General features: G+C 34.5%; 1 protein-coding gene and 1 non-coding gene across 4 annotated transcripts in view; both read left to right on the top strand.

The window, feature by feature from the left end:
* Lsamp (limbic system associated membrane protein) overlaps nt 1-17676 on the top strand; it is a 2034784-nt gene that overhangs the window by 1357509 nt on the left and 659599 nt on the right. The gene's annotated exons all lie outside the window — the stretch shown is intronic.
* On the top strand, nt 12999-13105 carry LOC117718362 (U6 spliceosomal RNA). The gene has a single exon (XR_004608047.1). It is a non-coding gene; the product is annotated as a U6 spliceosomal RNA (small nuclear RNA).

Genomic DNA, 17676 nt, shown 5'->3' on the forward strand with positions numbered 1-17676 from the left:
TGTTCTATTGCTTCCACTGCAGTGCTGGAGGAAGATGTGATGCTTTGTGAGTCATGCTGAAATAGAAAAGAAGTGGTTGAGCAGTGGATAGGAAAGAAATCTGGCTTCTCTGACCTTGTATTGAAAGTTCTCACCTTGAAGTTGTCCCAAGTCTTTCTGAATAACGAGGGCTGTCATGAGGGAGACTGATAAAGACTGAATGTCTGACACCAACAACAATAACATTTCATCATTGGTAAAAATGTCCCACAAGGGGCTGATAATATACTCAGGGATCATGCATGACTTATTCATATAATGGCAGTGGCTCCTGCTCAGATCAGCTTCAGAAGACAGTGGAGTTTGGGCTGGCAAAGCGTTTCTGCTTCATCAGTGAAGGCATCTTTGTCCAGCAGAGAAGTTGATGAAATGACACTATTCGAATCCTTTCTTTCTGTCAGAAGATGGAAGAAGACAAGTTTGAGGCAAGATTTAATGTCCACATTTACTTTTATGTGAAATACAAAATTTGATGATTCTTCTATAGGTTGAGACATCAAATAGACTTTCTTAAAAAGCAACAAAATGAAGATAAAGGTAATTTGGTATTCAAGAAATGACTGTACAGAGACCCACTTACTTCCGGATGATGTGTAGTATACTTTGAACATCATCACATTTAGATGTGTTGGAAATTGAGTAAATAAATGAAAGATATATTTTATCTGAAGGATTTTCTTTACACTTTGAGAGAAAACTAAAAGAAAAACAGTGGTTTAGGCACAGTCTGTTGGTGAATTCCCAATATATATCTAAATAATCAACAATGGAAAGAAACTGAGGGAATTTATTTTTTGTCAGTGGAAATAAAAATTGGTACAATCATTATTTTTAAAAAGCCATTAAAGTGCAAAATAAGTGCTTGCTTTTATTCAGCATTCACAATGTATTATATTTATTTTGTATTATATTTATTTGGAATAGCCATGCAAGTTTATAAAAATATATATACATATATATATGCATTTGTATATTATTTTTCTTTTCATAAAACTATGTATATTCTGTGTACTTATAAAAAGTATGTATATTTCATATTTGTGTGCATATATTTAAATAAATATATTTACTATAACATTTATCACAGTGACTAAAAGTGCAAGTAATCCCAAAGAATTAAGTATATATAAATTTGGAAACACTCATCAATAAACTACTACACAAATGGTATAAACAGAAGAGAGATTCACATTAATATTCAACCTGCATTAAGTGTAAAAAGAAACACTAAGACCAGAAGTTATAGTATTATTTCATAAATGTCAATTAAGGAAATGTGTACATGTGTACATATATATATGTGTGTGTGTGTGTGTGTGTGTGTGTGTGTAGTTTTACAAACCTTCAAATAAATATATTACAAACACCGAAGAGCTTACATACCAGATTACTTTTTGTAAAATGATAGATTATTTTAAATTTGTGTAAAATTAACAGATTCAATATAATTTTCATTATATATATGTGTATATACCTTTTTTACTCAGGAAAATAAACCAGGTATATTTCCATGGAAAATTCAATGAGCGAAGAGAGTAGAGAACAGCAGCTTAGGCTAGAGAATGTTCTTGATGGTATTGTATGTAGAAACGAGAGGCAATGTCACTATTTCCACTCTGTGCTAGAGAAAACATGAGGAAGCATCTGTGGAGTTAGCTTAGCATTCCTTAAGATTTGTTGATTCTCTGAATAATTTCATGTCTTGTCTGTGTTTCATACTGACTGATACTCTCTCCCGTCTCTTAATGAATCAGCATATGACCAGACAAACACCCGCTATAGTAGCAGCCACATAAAATGATATGGCCTGCAATACAGAAAGAAGTTGACCAATATGGGACTTGAGACACTGCACATCCCAAATGCTTGTGAAGGATAAGACACAACAATTTCAACTTAGAGACACTGGGAATTATGAAGAGAAGGTCATGATAATAACATTCTTATTTTTAAATGGCTAACTCTGTAGAATTACAGGATTTTATTTTTCTGAAAAAGAAAGTTGCAACTTTTGTTACACTTTTACAGAAGTAATTCCTCAAGAACACAAAACCTAACCAGAACATGGCTGGAGTATTTTCAGCAAATATTTTTGGATTACAGAAAGATGAATTTAAGCCTAGATTAATATGGATAACTTTGGTGAGAGTTTAATGATTTCTAAAGAAGCATCCTATTTTTGGCATCATGCAACCATTTTAGTAATTCTTGATTCAAACAAAATAATCAATAAATACTAAAACTAGTAAAAGAAGGTTTCATGAATAGGCTGCTTACATAGTTTTAAAACACTTCCCTAAATACAATTTTGGAATTGCAAAGGGAAAATTAGAAGCTCCACCACTATTTAACCCAATAAAAACATCCATAATCATTTAATCCAAATTAATAGCACCACAGACAGCAAGTGTAATGGCACACACCTTGAGTTAGAGGACTTAGAAGGCTAAAACAATAGAGTCTATTTTAAACATGAATATTTATTATTAATAATTAAGAATAATAATATTCTTTGGAAGCTTTGTACATGCATACAATATATCTTGATCATCTTCTATTCCTCTGCTAATACTTCCTAGATTCAACTCTTGGTCTCAGAACCCCTCCCAACTTCATGCTCTCTCCTGTTCCTTTTCTATATAGAACCCACAGAGTCCAGGTTTTGTGTCCATGTATCTAAGGGTGTGGGCCCACCCACTGGATCAGGATAAACCTGTTAATGGCCACACCTTTAAAGAAAGTTGACTTCCCTTCTCTGAGAAAACATCAACTCTCAGTAGATTTTCTGGTGGTGTGTAGGCTCATAAGCCCTGCCATTCTCCATGCTGGTGTTGTGACTATCTTGATCTTGTTCAGGACAACCACCTCTGTGGTTATCATATATCTGTGGATATATGATAATCTGCTCAAAAGTTCATCAACAAAGGGGTTGTTACATCCACTGTTCTCTCTAGTTCTCCCAGGCCTCTGGTTCTTTTAATAGTTCCTCTCCCTCTTCCCTAATATTCCCCAAGTCGTCTACAGCAGGAGCACAACACTGATGTCCTTTCGTGGCTGAGTGCTCCACTGCCAATCTCTACACTTTGATCAGTTCTGAGTTTTTGTGGTAACTGCTGCTCGCTGCTCAAAGAAACGTCTGGGATGGAATCTAAAAGATGAGCTAATCATTGAGTCTAAGGATTCAAATTTAAAATGTAATTAAATCATATGTATCTAAAATCACACAATTTGAAACATTTCTATAGCCATGGAATCATCACGGCAATGAGGAACACTTGCATGTCTATTACCCAGCAAACTTCCTTTGGGCCCCTTTTCTAACACTTTCTCTACCTGGATCCTCAAGTAACTACTCATCTGCCTCCTATTAGCAGGGATTAATTCATAGTTGTAATAATTTCATCTCAATGACTCAATAGATTGACATCTTTTATCAGTTTCTTTTAAAACCTCAATGTATAATTTTAGATTTTGAGATGGCCCCAGGGTTTTTTTTTTAATGTATCTGTAACATAGTCATTTTAATTGCTAAGGAGGAAAACATGTGTGGATATATGATAATCTGTTTTAACACTTAGCTATTTATAGAATTACAGATTATTTCTAGTTTTAAGCTTTATAAATAAATCTATAACTGACACCTTTATCTAAGGATTTATGTAGATGCATGTCACCATTTTTCTTGGAAATATCTAAATGTAGTTTTACATTTACAACAGCACTGTATGAGAAATATAATTCTTTCCACTCATATCCATCTAACAGTTGTCAAATGATATTTTATAGTGTTTTTCATTTGCTTTTCTTTAGCTCTCGTGGCTTAATGGCCAGGTGTCTGTGTTCTTAAAGTTTCTGCTTAAATGTTTTGTCTTTATTCTTGGCCTCTTCTCCATCTTTCTGTTGAATTTAGTGATTCTTTTACATGATTTTTATATAAGTTTTTGTTGTTGTGTATATACAGAACTTGCTTTTCAAATTGCGATAAACAAGGACCCAAGGAACAATGTAAGGAAGACAGGATTGACTTTGGCTCATGGTTTGAGAACATACTCAGCATTGTGGCAAAGGCATTGAAGGGAGACCATGAAGATGATGTATACATACAGGTTCATCAGGAATCAGAGAGAGATGTGTGCTGGTGTGCATCTGCCATTTCTCTTTTCTACTTTGAGTCAATTTGGGATCCCAGTCTATTGGGTGGCACCATTTGCTTTGGGATTGATCTCAGTTCATCTCAATTATTCTCTGGAAATGCTTTCACAGACATACCTAAAGGTGTGTGACTCATTAATGCCTAGAGTGTTTTTTTTTTTATTGTTGTTGTTGTTGTTTGGGTTTTTCAAGCAAGGCTGGTCTTGATTTCACAGAGTTCCAACTTCCTCTGCCTCTCTAGTGCTGCAATTAAAGGTTTGGGCCATTTAGTGAAATAGCAATCATTGAAACTGGATGGGTTTACACTAGGTCTTCCGTATATATGTTATGATTGTTAGCTTGGTATATTCGTGGGACTCCTAACAGATGTAGTGGGGATGTTTCTAACTTTTATCTGCTGATGGGTATGGGCGAGTAAAAGGGGAAAATGCAGTTGTGATGCAGATAATAGACAGACAGATATAGATAGAAAGATAGATAGATAGATAGATAGATAGATAGATAGATAGATAGATAGATAGAGATGGAGATATATAGATATATACACGGGGGGTGGGGGAGATGATAGGTAGATCACCGAACACTATTTTTTAAAAAATGAATTTTACATGTATCTTTTGTCATTAATCTTTGTCCTTAATTTTTAACTTTAACTTTTCTACTTCTGTAACTTTGCCTGATTTTTTTTTTCTTATCAGTGTGGACATAAAGTTAGGACCTAGGTAAAAATATTAAGACCTAGATGAAATCTTAAGACCTAAGTAAAACCTTAAGGCCTAGGTAATTGTTACCTGGCTAGCTTGCCATTATAAGAAAACTTGCTCATATGTGTCTGCTGTTATTAGGAAATTTTCTAACTCCAAGATTGATTACATATTCAGTTATGTTCTATGCCATTGAAAACCAATCATAATAGAAATCAATAGAAGTTTTGTATAGTTATCCACAATAAGCTTGGACCCTAACCAACCACCCAACAGCACTTCCTGAACCTGTGCATAAACTTTTATGGTATAAGCTATCCCTGGGATAAACCCCAACATAAGAGAGTCAAGACTTCCATTTTGTGTAGTGGTCAGTAAAGTTTATGTTCCCAAGAAAACTAACATCCTGCTTGGCAGAAAGAGACATATACATGGGTATCTGACATCCTGTTAGGCAAGATATGACATGAATATTAGACAAGGCCAGTGTCCTGCCACAGTTGAATATCCCAACCATAGAATCAAGATAAATGTATAAGAAATACATGTTCCTAAGGTAATTCCCCTATCCATAAATCCCAGTTGGTATAATAATTTGGCACAAATGTTTGTGGATTTTAGCTTTAAAAGCCTTATAGGATCACTCAATGTCATGATTCAGTTCCCAAATCTGAACTATGGCCCTCGTCGACCAATCCTGGGACACATGCTCAATAGCTATCCCTTTCTGGCTGTTCCTGCGGTTTGTGAGGTAACTCCTGAATTCCAACACATACAATAATTTGCCAGGTCATTGTTATATTTTTAAGCTATATATTTAAAATTTAAAATTCTCTTCTAAGTCCTGGATTATCTTTTTCTTACTAATTGTTATCTGTTACATTTGTATAACCATTCAGTTCAATACTGTTTGTAATTACTTCATGGACCCATGGTATTTTAATTTGAAAGTAATTTGTGCTTGCTAGATATGTTATTGATTGTTATTTTAATTAGAATATACTCAAAGATTATTGTAGGATTTTGATGCTTTAAGAGTATTCAGATTTATTTTATGGTGCAGCATACTGTCTTTATTACAGAATACACCAAGTAACTTATAAAGTGTGTCAATGGGATGTTGTCATGTGCAGTAGTCTCTAAGTGTCACTTACAGAAGAATGCTATGCAGACCAGGCATCCACTCACTTTCTTTTGATGCTAATATTGCTGATTTTGCCTTCTTCTACTTGGTATTTGTATGATCTATGTATTTCATCTATTTCTATTATTTCTTGTTTATATTTGAAGTGTGTCTTTTATGGACAATATTTAGTGGCAGGTTATACTTTTATTATCTCTGCCCATCTCTGCAAGTCAAATGCCGAATTACAAATTTCCACCATATTGTTGGAATTAGCCTGTCATTTTGATTTCTTCATTTTCTTTTTTTGGATAATTTGGGGATTTTTACGGTTACATTATATTTTATATTGACACTTGGCTGTATCTTTTTATTATTAAAATATAGACATGTATTTTCACTATGATGCTAATGTGAAAATGGTTCTTTCTAAATATAAATGCATATTTGTTTATTAATTTTTAACTTTATTTTTATTCATCAGTATTGTCTTTGTGTATGATGTATGTGTACATGTGTGTGTGTCTGTAAATAAAGTCAAATATCTTTTATTACATTGTGGAAGTTAAAGGACAACTTTTAAGTACTAGCTCTTTACATTGTGAGTTCTAGAGACTAAACTCATGTCTTTAAGTTTGCACACTAAGTACTTTTACCTAATATGCCATCTCACTGGCACATGTTCATGTATTCTTATTTACATACAGATATGTATACATATGAAATTATACACACATATATAAAGAGAATAATTTAATTAATATTTTATTACTTTTTGTAACATAATAATCTTGCCATTATAAAAGGTTAATAACTTATGGCTTGCTCATTTTATCTTTTATTGAATGACTTTTATGTATATTAAAATACACCCACGCATCTTAAAAGAACAACCATACAATACATAATATAGGTTAAAAGGAGATAAAGGGAAGTTTTTATTTATATCTAACCATGCAGTATCTTAATAAACATTTTACACATATATTATATAGTGAATATATAATAAGTATATATACATGTGTGCAAAAAAACTATCTGTCAACTTGACACAGGGATGGGAGGAATTGAAAAGAGTGTAGCTGGAAATGGCTGAAGGAAAGAAAGAAGAGAGAAGATGATGTAATTCTATTTCAATGAAAAACATTTAAAAACACCTTTTTCAGCATTTCTTACATAGTATATTTGCTGACATCAAATTGTCTTATTGACACTTTTATAAAACAATATTATTTAATCTTTGTTTCTTTTTTTGGAAAATTATATTAGATCCACTAAAGGTGTTGGCCCACTGAACTCTGACCTCTATTTCCTCGCCAAAGAAATATGTGCTTGCTTCTAATGAATCAATTGACATTCCATGCAAGATTTTAAATCTTGTATAATATGTTTCATCCCCTCTGCAATCAAATCTTAGTGCATGACAAGATTTTCATTGTTTTATTAAGTTCATCAACTCTTTGTTTCTATATTATTACTTTAAAATCAAGTCATATTTTTTGACATTTTGTAAACCATATAATTTTTAATATAATGTTTTATTCTAGAGTTCATTATAATCAGTATGGATATTGTTGGTTTTGTTATTATTGCAGTTACTCTGATGACACTTATACTTGGATTCAATTTTAATAGGCTGTTGTTACTTGTATCATAGCTCAGTTTCCTTTGCCTTTACTGTGTTTCATGTTGTCCACCCTTGTGTGGTTGAAGATCTAGTCTAAAACCTGCAGATGTAAGGATATGGAGCTTAAGGACTCTTCTCCTCTTCTAATGCCTTGTAGATTTCTCTTACTTTTTTATTCAGTTTATCCTATGATTTCTCTTCAGAGGATGGCAGGGTCTTTGTCTAGACTATTAGCTACCATGCTGACTCTTGAATGAAGCCTCTTCTTGGGGCAGATTGATGAAAGAAAAATGTAGATATTGATTTAAGATTTATTTCCCTTTCAAATCCTTCACATTGTGCATGTTTTGTATAAGTTTTGAGTCTTTAGTTCTGGATTTTAGATTTTTGTCAAAAGTAGGTACAGGTAATAACTAGAATGTATGGGCAGTAATGTTTTATAACACAGAATGGAAAACCATGAATAGCATTATATAATTTCTGTTTTATAGCTTACCAACTTACAGAAGTGAGTAAGCTAACCCATCTCGGCCTTAACTTTGTCTCTTGTATTATGAGAATGAAAATTCATTACCTGGAAAGATGGTAAACACCTGTAGTGACCCTGTGCAGAAGTCTGGAGCAGAATGACTATGAGTTCAAGACCTGGGCTCCATGGAGAGAACCTGTCTCAAACAGCTAACCATCCAACCAGCTAACTAACCAATGAAACCATAATGGCACACTGATGCCTTATGAAAGTAAATCATTCTTTTCCTTTATTACTGTGTTAGCTAAGGTTTCTATTGCTGTGAAGAGACACCATGACCACACAAACTCTTACAAGTGAAAACATTTGATTTGGGCAGGCTTATAGTTCAGAGGTTTATCCCTTTATCATTGTGGCAGGTTACATGGTGGCAAACAGGCCGTCATGGTGCTAAAGAGGTAGCTGAGAATTGTACATCTGGATAAGCAGACAGCAGGAAGAGAGAGAGTTAGCCATTGTGTCCGCCTTGAGCTTCCAAAACCTCAAATCCTACTTCCTGTGACACACTTTCTATCACAAGACCATACCTACTCCAGCAAAGTTACACCTCTTAAAGGTACCAGTCACTATGAGCCTGAGGAGGGTCATTTTCATTCAAAACACCGTAACTTCCATTGTTTAATTTTCTTTTTTATTTCCATGCTTAATAGGTAGGCTTATGTTATGCAAGGCCATTTCTTCTAGTTAAACTAATATTCTAATTGAGTACTTCAGAAAATGAACTGCTAACAACCTGAATCATCATCCACTTTTCAAAGTCAAATGTGGCTTGGACTTCCTAATATATTTGAGAAAATGGCCTGAGTTTTCTAGAAGAGCAACTTTATTTTTTATTTTATATTTTTGTATTATGTATCATTAAAAAGATAATTACTTTTAAGAGAGATTTTTGGAGTCACCTAGTCGAATTCTCATAAAGGAACTTTTGAATTTGTCCACAGACATAAAGTGTTGACTCACTCCCAGAATTATTTTGCTTTTCTGAAAAGCAATATTCATTTTTGAGATCTTAGGTGTGATAAACCATTTTTACCCCAAGACTGTGGAAAAATATTAAGAAGACATTTTTCAACTTCAGAGGGGACTCAGTAGTCCCAACATAGGGCAGAGAAAAGAGAACTATTTCACTCATTGTGAAGGTCTAAGGATTAACCTAAGAGCTTTTGACAGAGGGCTGCCCAGAAGCCTACTCATTGGCTATGCTAAGTCTCATATTCTGAACATGCATTTAATATTTTGAAAATCAGGAAAACTGTATTCTTCTGCGTAAGTCATATTTTCGTCTTTGATTATCAGAAGTCCTGTGGTGGAGGAGACACACCCTCTTACCCATTAAAATGTCTTTTGCTTTCTAGTTCCTGTAATGATCTACTTTGGACCCTGCCTATGACTCTTTCAGTGAAGATTAGTAGCTTTGCCCGAATGTGTAATACACAGCTTTACCCGATGTTTCTATATCAAAGTGGTGTGTCAAAGACTTGTTAGCGAATGATTTGTAGCAAGACTGGAGGGCTTGTGGTTATTTTGAATCCATTTTTTTTATAAGCAGGGTGGGAAAAAAAGTTGTTGTGTGTACCAGGCAGATAGATAGATAGATGTTGAAAGGGCACTATCAATTACAATTCTGACAAAGCCTTATCATCCTGAACACAGTCACAGAGAGGCCAGTTCAAGCAGGCATGGCAGTAAATACTTCTGCCTTGGAAAATACTGCTTACCTAAATTTGCCTGACAGAAATATCTGATACTCTAGAAATAAACAGTAATAATAAATACATAGTAATGGAGGTTCTATGGGATTTTGTTGCATAGCCTATCTCCATTCTCCTGTGTATCTTTCATTGTTTGTCATTTTCAACTGACTTATACAGTCTATGAGGACAGGAATCATGTACTATTTTTTTCTTACACAGTGTCCTTTTAAAAAAGTGTAATATAATACCTAGTACTATGTAGGACTACATCTATCAGAACATTTTAAAAACAATTTTAAAAGCCTACAAATAATAACATTATGGGCAGTGTATTCCTGAAACCAAGTCTGGATGAGTTGTGGGCATTTGATTTATTTTTCATATTTAAAATCTCAGCATGTTTTATATATCAAGTAGTTAGTATTATCGAGTGAAAAATAAACATAGCACCATTTTAGGATTGGCCTTCCTGTTTGATATTGGGAAAATTACAAAGAGTGACGGTGGGTGCCATTTAATTGAATGATGTCGCAGGAAGAAGACTCTATGTCCATGACACTCCCAAGGATTGTTCTTACCTATGTGTTCTTCCATTTAGTATATCTTCAATGTAAACAGTGACTGCCACATAAAAATCACTCACTGTGTTACCATTTAGTTACATCTTGAGCCTTTCTGTTGTCACATGGTTTAATCATAATGATATGTCATTTTTATAATTAAACTAGGAACATAGGTAGAAAATTGGCTGAAGAGGTAATTATTCAGTGGTCCATATATCACGATCTGTTCTTAGACATGACTACCTTTTTCATAATGCACTTTTAAGATGCCAAACAAAATGAACTAAGACCAACATATCCTGCCAGAGCCTGCCATTGCCAAAACTGTTCAGTGTGCTTCAAGAATCTGCACCTGCCTTGTTATTCACTGGTGGAGAGGGTTCTTTTCCTGAGAAATTATAAAGGAAGATGAAAATGCTAAGAACTGATTACCCTAATGTTGCCTCAGACAGACCAGAAGAATTGGTCTCTAAGTATCCCTACTTTACAAACTTTGGAGGAGCAGACAAAAGTGTGTGTTTTAGTTTCCCATTGCAGAATTCAGTCTCTATAGCCTGATTTTCTAGCTTTTAAAAGTATTTTATCCTATTATTTTAAGTAACCTTACCAATGTTTCCTGCTTTTAGCAAATAAACTAATTATAATTTTACTGTAAACCTTGTCTCTGACTCTACTTATTGGAAAAGATAAAATAAGACACACATACAAATAAAAGTAACGTTAAAATATGGTGAAAAATAGAGTTAGCATTATTAGCAAATATATTTTTTCTGACAACACCTGAATTCATCAGGGCTTTTATTGCTATGATACAACACTATGACCAAAAGCAACTTGGTGAGAAAAAAAAAATGTTTATTTTAGCTTAAGTATGCCAACCCTACTCCATCATGAAGGGACTTGGAGCAGTAACTTGAGGTAGAAGCCTAAAGTCAAGGATGAGAGCAGAGGTCATCAAAGAATACTGATGACTGACTTGATCAGTGGGCAATCTTGTAGGGATATTTTCTTAATAAAGAGCTCTTATTTTCAAAAAATTCTAGTTTGTGTCAAGTTGACATAAACCTATTGAGCACAGCACGTTCTGTGTGAAGCCAGCACTAGATGACATACAAACATCTTATTTTGTACTTTGGGCTGACCTCACTCCCACAGAGATCTGTATTCCTTTGCCTTTCTGGACCTCCCAGTCCTGGGATTTAAGGAATGCAACACCACACTTGACATACCAAACATTTTGATGACATTGCTATGCGAGTATATTTGCCTCTAGTGGCCATGATGACCTCTGATGCTCAGAACCAGAATAAGAAAAAAAGAACATTTTTAATCTTTTCTTTGTTTTTATTGCATGTATTAATTAATCTACATATCTATATACCATTTGTCATTATATATCTCACCATTTATCATGTTTTATGTATTTGTCTACATCTGTCTATCTACATACCTACCTATCATCTGTCTCTTTGTCTACATCTATCATATGTCCATTCATCCATCTATGAATGCATACATTCATCAATCCACTCATTCACCCACCCACCCATCCAAAAATCGACTTATCTGTTCATTCACCCATCTACCCACCTGTCTGTCCATCCATCCATCTGTCCAATCATTCATCCATCCATCCATCCATCCATCCATCCATCCATCCATCCATCCATGTATCTATGTATCTATCTATGTATCTATGTATCTATGTATGTATGTATGTATGTATGTATGTATGTATCTATCTATCTATCTATCTATCTATCTATCTATATATCTATCTATCTCTATCAAGTATGACTGTGTGTTCCTGTCTCTCTCTCTCTCTCTCTCGCTCTCTCTCTCTCTCTCTCTCTCTCTCTCTCTGTGTGTGTGTGAATGTGCCCAGGAATTGCATGTACAGGTCTGAGAACAATTAGCGGGCCTCATCACTCTTCTACCATGTGGATTCTGGAAATTGAATCAGGTGATCACATTTGGCAGCAAGCATATTTACTAACTGAGCCATTTCATAAACCCCAAAACATTTATATTTTCAATGTTCAACTGTAGAAAGCAGGAAGTGAAGGAGGTGAAGCTTCTGTCTTTTTCTTCTGGACTCTATAAATTAGGAATAGGAGTCCTCTGTCACTGGTCACTTGGACACTATTTCATTTTCTAGTCTAAACATAACCTACCCTGTCTCTTTTAGTTTACTCGTTAGAAAGCTGCTGTTCACAGTTTTGGCTGACATGCTGTTCACTTTCTGTGTCTTTCCACATATTTAGTGTCACACACTTTCCTCGTAAAGTTACCATTTAGAATAAAATGTGTCATGCAAGGTCCCTATGGGGATGAGCTGCTTTCCTTTGTTTTCTCTCGGGAGAGAGAAAATATATAGTAAAGCAAAGAATGGTTTGCTGACACACCAGTCTCCAACCCAGGCACTTCGTTAAAAGTACTACCTTTGATCACAAGTCTGATGGGCTGTGCTAGTCCACTGGGTTTGTGGCCCTTGGACATAGCCTGTTGTCATGAGAGCATTCCTGTTCCATTTTGATAGGTAACCATGCTTAAGAATGTTTATGGTTGTGCTCGCTTCGGCAGCACATATACTAAAATTGGAACGATACAGAGACGATTAGCATGGCCCCTGCGCAAGGATGACACGCAAATTCGTGAAGCATTCCATATTAAAAAAAAAAAAAAAAAAAAGAATGTTTATGGTTTAGTACTTCGGTTCTTTTGACATCCTCTAATAATTTAATAAAAACAGGAAAACAAACTTCCAGGAAAATGAGAGTTACCAGGGAATTGGATAAAGTGAGAGATTCAGGCCATGCTTAGACAACTGAAAATAAGCAGATTGTGCTATAGTTGGTCTAGTTATTTTAGTTTCTCTGACAGCATGTTCAGAGCACTGCAGTCTAGCTGTGATTAATTGTTTAGCTATCACTTGCTAATATGGTAGTGCTGAACCATCAGCTAGGCTGCTGAAGATTAGGCATGTCATCTAGACTGTGTAAAAACTTGGAGGCTCAAAAGTAAAACATTTTACTGAATAATTAAGTGGTGACTAATCAGGGCCATTGAAAAGTGTGGAAATTTTAGCTTTTTCTGAAAAAAAAAAAATCTCTTATCCTTCCTGCTCTCTATGCTGAGGCAGTTCTTACAGGTCTGAAAATGTGCTACCTTTGGTAAGTACTAAAGCTATTAGTCTGTCTAATATGTGATAGACACAACTGCTAAATGTTAGAGAAAGAGCAGTTGCCTTTAATTTGGTTATAGATGATAATTTCATCTTGGTATTTATTATAGAGGTTCAATGTATATAGGTGTTGGAATTAGTAGAGCCGTATGAAGAATGTGATAGAGAATTTATTATTGAAACATGAAAAGGCCACCTTGTGGCAATGCTTTGTTAAGTCTTATGGCAACACTGAACTAAACAATGTGACTGTATATTTTTCACATACCAGAGAATTCAGGAATAATGATTAGTTGTCTTGTGTAGCATTAAACGCAAAGTATACAAAATTTTTTCCTGAGCTAGATTGATTCAACAACAGTTTCCTAAAAATCCATAAAATTCAGATAGCTACACTGTCCACCTTGTCTGATGAATAACTAATTACAAAATAGATTAAAATCAAAATGAAACTCAAAGTCTACAGTATGAAAAGATGAGGACGTTTTGTAATTCTCAAGTTACCCATGAGGCCTCTCAAGTTCCCAAAGAAAATGAATATGAAAGAAAACCTTATCCATCAAGTAATGATAATATATGCATCTAACAGTTTAATGTGTTATGAATATATTTCTAAGACATTATTAACAAGTTCAGATTAGTTCCAGACCACAACAAAATTCACTGGATAGGAAAAAGAGGTTAACATTTGTATTATCATTTTTACAGATAACTTATTACTAAAAATGAAAAGTTTGAGAAGCATTAGTTGTGCTTTTTGCCCCTTGACTAGTTATGTTCCACTTCATATGAGAATGTCCTGGAAAGACCTACAGAAAATATGTCTTAGTAATTTTCTTTTAGTTCTATATTCCACACAAGTCTAATCACAATCAGAAACTGCTATTCATACCTGTCGGATGAATCTTAAAAACATAATTTTTCAGGAAAAATATATATGGTACTATCATTTCATCTTTTAAATGAAGTCATAAATAATTCATTGTAAATTCAAACATATACATAAGCATAAATAGACCTTGTGACCTTACCCTATGCCAATCTATATGCTTCTTCTGGGACATAAATAGTGACAGAGATCTCTGTTCTTAGAGTGGATGGCTCCTTTGAATACCTGTCTTCCTTTGCAGACCCATGCAGAAGAGAACAAGTTCATTGGTAATCAAGAGACTTCAGCCTATGACTTTCACAGTCCTCTAAGAATCAAACTGATACTTCAAAGAGATTAAAAACTAAAAGGAGCACATGATACCTTTCAAAGCAGAGCCTTCAGATTTGATGAGGCTGTACCAGAGTGAGCTATGATTCAGATATCAAATTACAGTTGTTTAGTCCCACAAAGCTTAATAAATCCCAGCCGCATTTAATAAGCATGTATCTTGTTTTAATTGCCATTTAGTGTATTTCAGTAGTCTCATCATGCTAAATGATTCACTTCAAAATTTATTACATGTCATTTCCACATTTAAAGCAATCCATACATCTTTAGTTTGTGTTTGTAATTCAAGCTTATTTTTTCCTATACCTGAGTGATTTAAGATTTTGTTTTAGTCTCTAATTTTTAAATTTAAAAAGCCTACATTTTTACAGTTACATAATTTCTAACATTATTTTCATGTTGATTGCTTTATGAGGCTATATCAAATTATAGATATGGAGTAAATTATTGGTGAATATCAGTTTTTCATAGAGGTGTAAGAACTTTGTGAAAATTATACTTAAAATTAAAGATACACATATATATATATATATGTTTGTTCATAGCTATACACACACATATATATGTATATATATACATATATACTATATGGTGATTATAAAAACTATATTTTCTATAATAAATTTTACAAAAGTCATAGATTTCGGCCATGTTGTCCTTGATGTCACAAAGACTCTCCTGCTTCTGCTTCCTTAGTGTTAGGATTAAAGGCATGCCATGCTCTGCCCAGATCTGCAATGCCCAGATTTTTTATAGGCTGTAAAAAATAATGATGAACTTGAACACTAAGTGAGTTCAAGGAAGTCATAATTCTGAAAGTCAAAATAAGGCACTGTTATGTACTGTCTTCTTGGGAATGCTTGCCCTACACACTGATTAAAAGTTTTCTTGTTGGTATTATTTTAGAATGAGATGTGATATGTTTTCACTATTTCTGAAGCACCAGATTTGTATTAGAAATGTCTCAAAAATAAGAGGCTCTCATGACATAAACCCAAACTACTATAAAATAGTTTTTCATTAATTAAAAAGCTTTCTGGGGTCAAGTTACCTTTAGTCTCTTCCATATCAAGTATTTCACATGAAAGGATTTAATGGATATTTGTCAAGTGATGGAAAGTATGCATCATCTAGTGAATGAATATAGAATCTTGGCTGTACTAGTAATGTGACTGCAGACTGTCCTAGGTTCAGAAATACAAGCTTACATCATGGGATCCAGACATTATTTTATTTTACTGATGTAGATAGACAATAGCTAGTAATGTTTGCTAGCTATTATAGTCTTGAACACATGGTTTTATCTCAGGGAAGGCCTGAGAATATCTGACAAATATCATTTCATTTACTTAAGTATTAGGTTCAACAAGAAACAAACAAAATATCTTGCCCTTAACAAGTTTATACAGTTTTATGTAACAACTAGATAAAAAAAATAATTGCCATATGTGAAAATATACAGTAGAAAGGGGAGGTAAAGGATGAGATGGGCACTGTGTCTAAAGTAAAATGGTTAGAAAAAGGGTTTGTAGTACCATTTGATAAGTCATCTGCTTCAAACCAAGAAAACTGCTCAAGGTATATTCAGGGTAGGATGGCTGGCTGTAAGGTCTGGAAACCCAGGAGCAAAATATCTGAGACACAAGACAAAGTGGAGCAGGGAGGCTGGTGTGAAGATGATAAGAAAGAAGTTGCTAGGTAATGAAGTCAGAGAGGAAATAGCATCAGGCTGTGTCTGAGACTGTAACCTGGTGAGTAGTTTAAAGCAAGTATTAAGAACAACAATGTTTTGAAGAACTACTTTGAAAGTGTGGTGGAGCATGGACCCTGCACTAAGGGATTCATAAAGAATGGGAGAGATGTTAGTTTAGGTTACTGCAATAAGAGATAACTAAGTGTATAGATTAGAGCATGTTGTAGCTCTGAGAATTATACATAGACATTTTCTGCATATATTTTGATGGCATTGGCAGCATGATCCATCACAGGTTGAATCAGAAACTGATAGTGTATAGAAAAACCTCTTGATTTTTAACTTGCATTATTAGAATAATGGAAGTGTCACTTCCTGAAGAGAGAGAGAGAGAGAGAGAGAGAGAGAGAGAGAGAGAGAGAGAGAGAGAGAGAGAAAAAAATTGAATGGTGGTAGGAGTTGTGATGTCCTCTTGAGACCATGTTGATTCTGGTAGCCCTGCTAGTAACCTGTATGGAGATGCTAATTGCTCAGGTACAGGACTCTCCACTAAGTAATTGTTGTTCTGTGGACCAATATATCTGAATCTAAAAACACAGATGGCATTTAGTGGAATGGAAGGTGTTACCTAGAAATCAAGTATTGGTAGAGGTAAATATTACAATGCTGACTGTGGATCATGGTACTGACATACACAGACTGACAAAATTTAACATGAAATTATTGTAACAGTGTCAAAATGCCAGAAAAACAGAATAAGCTTTGCATTTTAAAATCTAAGTCACCATCTGTAGGTAGGTAGGTAGGTAGGTAGGTAGGTAGGTAGAGAGAGAGAGAGAGAGAGAGAGAGAGAGAGAGAGAGAGAGAGAGAATCACTCTCTAAGTAAAATACTAGAGATAAATTTCAATGTTCAAGACCCACCATTTTTCTTATTATGGAATCATATCCTTCCCTAGCCCTGGACTTGCATCTCAAGAACTAAGAGTTAAAACTTCAATGTTTCTTGAAATACTGCAGAGATGGTGCTCAGTTGTTCTAAAGCAGATTTGAGGTAGTCGTCTGTCAAGCCATGATTATATTGGGGTACAACCCTTGGTGTTCTGAAAGATGTAGTTCCAACCATGGTCCTTGTCCTGGAACCTCTGTCT

The sequence above is a fragment of the Arvicanthis niloticus genome, chromosome 12, assembly GCF_011762505.2.
Source record: "Arvicanthis niloticus isolate mArvNil1 chromosome 12, mArvNil1.pat.X, whole genome shotgun sequence".
Taxonomy (NCBI): domain Eukaryota; kingdom Metazoa; phylum Chordata; class Mammalia; order Rodentia; family Muridae; genus Arvicanthis; species Arvicanthis niloticus.